Genomic DNA, 2,584 nt, shown 5'->3' with positions numbered 1-2,584 from the left:
ATCAACAGGGGAGCTTTGGAGATTGACACCAACATCCATGATTTACACATGTTGTAAGAATGGCCTGACCAGAATTATGGGCAAAACAACAACAACAACAAAAACTCCTTGAGCCCTGAGTATGGGGAGTTTCTGCTTTTGTAGCCTAGTATCCATAGACTCCATGTATAATCAAACAACAGCCAATGTCCCATGGAAAACATGGGCTAAGTGCAAAGGTTGTTCTGTGCAACTCCTAAGGCTCAGCCAGATTCTCCTTTCTCAGGAGTGTTCCTCTGTATGTGTCAAGTCAGAGCTGTGTCCACATGCAAACTTCGAAGATATGATAGAGGACAATACGTCAGGTGAGTATCAGTTCAATTAGATAGAATTCTTTTCACTATGGAATTGGAATTTCAGATCACTGAGTGCTCATTTCTTTCACTGTTCTCTGATGTCCTTTTTTTTTTTTTTTGTATATAGCTGACCAGCCTACCAGGTGTTTTATGCAGTTCAACATACAAGGTGACATCAAGGTAAGACAAATGAAGTTCCAGTTTGGGTGCCTCCACCTCCCTCCCCTGGATCCTGATCCAGTGACCGCCAAAACCAGAAAGAACTGGGGTAGGGTGCTTGATCATGGGGAAGGCTGTTGTGGTTTGCCCAGCAGATGGGAAAGGGGAAAGGTTTCACTTCTTCACAATTTAAATGACATCCTCGTCCTCCAACGTATGGTCTTTACCCACTTTCTGAGGATTGTGTTTCACAGAGAGACCCCAGACCAGAGCATATTTAAATTCTTTGTAAGATTTTTGTGACTCTTCATGCAGAAATCCTCCACTGTGGTCCTGGAGTAAGGAAGCACCAGTGGGGATGGGTAATCTGGTAATTGGCCTTTGAGTTTGGTGTAAATTCTCACTAGTTTCAGATAGTCCCAGATCTTTTCCAATAGGTCATCAAAATTCCAGCGGTGATGGGCAGAGATGGGTACACAGTGAGGAACCTTATAGATGATATCCAATTCCTCAATAGAGATTCAGTCTATCTTATTTAACACGTAGATACAGGCGATATAAACTCTGTTTCCTTCCAACACATCAATGAGGTCATCAGCTATAGCATCACTACGTAGAGTCACATCGGCATTATGAATCTTGTATTTGACCAGAATGCTCTTCACAGTTTCAGCATCCAGCTCACTCTGGGGGCAAGTGACTGTGAGATTAATGCCTCCCTTCTCTTTCTTCTTAAAGCCAATGTTGGGGGGTTTGCTGTTCAAGCGAATGCCAAAGCCTTCCAGCTCATTTTCATTTATCTTCTTATGTCCCAAAGGTTTCAGGACATCCAGAACAATCAGGATCAAGTTACAGGTTTGGGCCACTGCAATGACTTGACCTTTACCTTTCCCATCCTTGGCACCTTTAATGATACCTGGGAGATCCAGGAGCTGGATCTTGGCACCTTTGTGTCTGATGACACCAGGCACAGTGGTCAGAGTAGTGAATTCATAGGCTGCCACCTCAGAATATACCCCTGCCAGGTTACTAAGCAGTGTCGACTTCGCCACAGATGAAAAACCAACAAATCCAGTTCTAGCATCACCTGTCTTGGCCACATCAAAACCTTCTCCTGGACCTCCACCACCAGCACCCTTTGGAGTAATGAGTTCTCGACGAAGCTTAGCAAGACGAGCTTTAAGTAGCCCTAGGTGGTGTGCTGTGGCCTTGTTCTTTTGAGTCTGAGTCATCTCGGCTTCTGTCTCCACGATCTTAGCTAAGGTGCTGCCCATCGTGGCGAGTACCTGTGGCCTCCACACTGTCACCCTTCACACCAACGTTCTTAATATATACTTTTGTATTGTGTTCTTTCTATTTTTTTTTTTTTTTGCGGTGATTCTTTTGGCCTTTCAACTGCTGAATCACTGTCCCAGGATATGGAGATTTCTTTTCAGACTTAACAATAATTCAGAAATGACAATTTTGGTATTAAATTGTCATAAAAACAATAAAAGGTTTTGAAATAATAAGTAAATGTATTATTTTCATAGGATGTGGTCATTATCTGAACAGAAATCTGATTCCCATATTCCAATAGTGATTGTAGATAAAATATATGTTTTGCCCATATTCCACTTAAAAATGTTCTAAAAATGTTTGTGAGCTAATAACGTGCATGTCAGTTACATGTCATGATGTGATATGATGGGAAAGTAAAGGAATGTTTGAATCAACAGCACAAAATATCTTTTTTTTTTTTTTTTGGTTAAAGAAATGAGCCACATCAGAATTACTTATCTCTTAAAGGATGATGGATTCCATGGTGAGTGAAGTTAAAATTGTATTTCTAAGCATAAATATCAAAAAGAAAGCATATTTTATAGAAAAGAGTTTGTGATATCTAGAAAGAATGACAAGCCTTCAGAGACTTTTTGTAGTTCTTTTCATTAGTAGGCACAAACATCCAACCAAAAATCTATTGATTTTACTCCACAGTCTTCAATATGGTGACTAAACATAGTGAAATTAAAATTATATTTTAAACTAAAAAGTCCAAAAACAATGAAAAGATAGTTTATAGGAAAGAGCTTGTAAAACAAAGAATGAGG

General features: G+C 40.0%; 1 pseudogene; it reads right to left on the bottom strand.

Moving 5' to 3' along the window:
- Positions 1-465: 465 nt before the first annotated feature.
- Positions 466-1,768, bottom strand: LOC105471744 (developmentally-regulated GTP-binding protein 1 pseudogene; annotated as a pseudogene).
- Between the last annotated feature and the right edge of the window lie 816 nt (positions 1,769-2,584).

The sequence above is a fragment of the Macaca nemestrina genome, chromosome 13 (assembly GCF_043159975.1).
Source record: "Macaca nemestrina isolate mMacNem1 chromosome 13, mMacNem.hap1, whole genome shotgun sequence".
Classification (NCBI taxonomy): Eukaryota; Metazoa; Chordata; class Mammalia; order Primates; family Cercopithecidae; genus Macaca; species Macaca nemestrina.
This window is presented reverse-complemented; position numbering and strand designations above follow the sequence as displayed.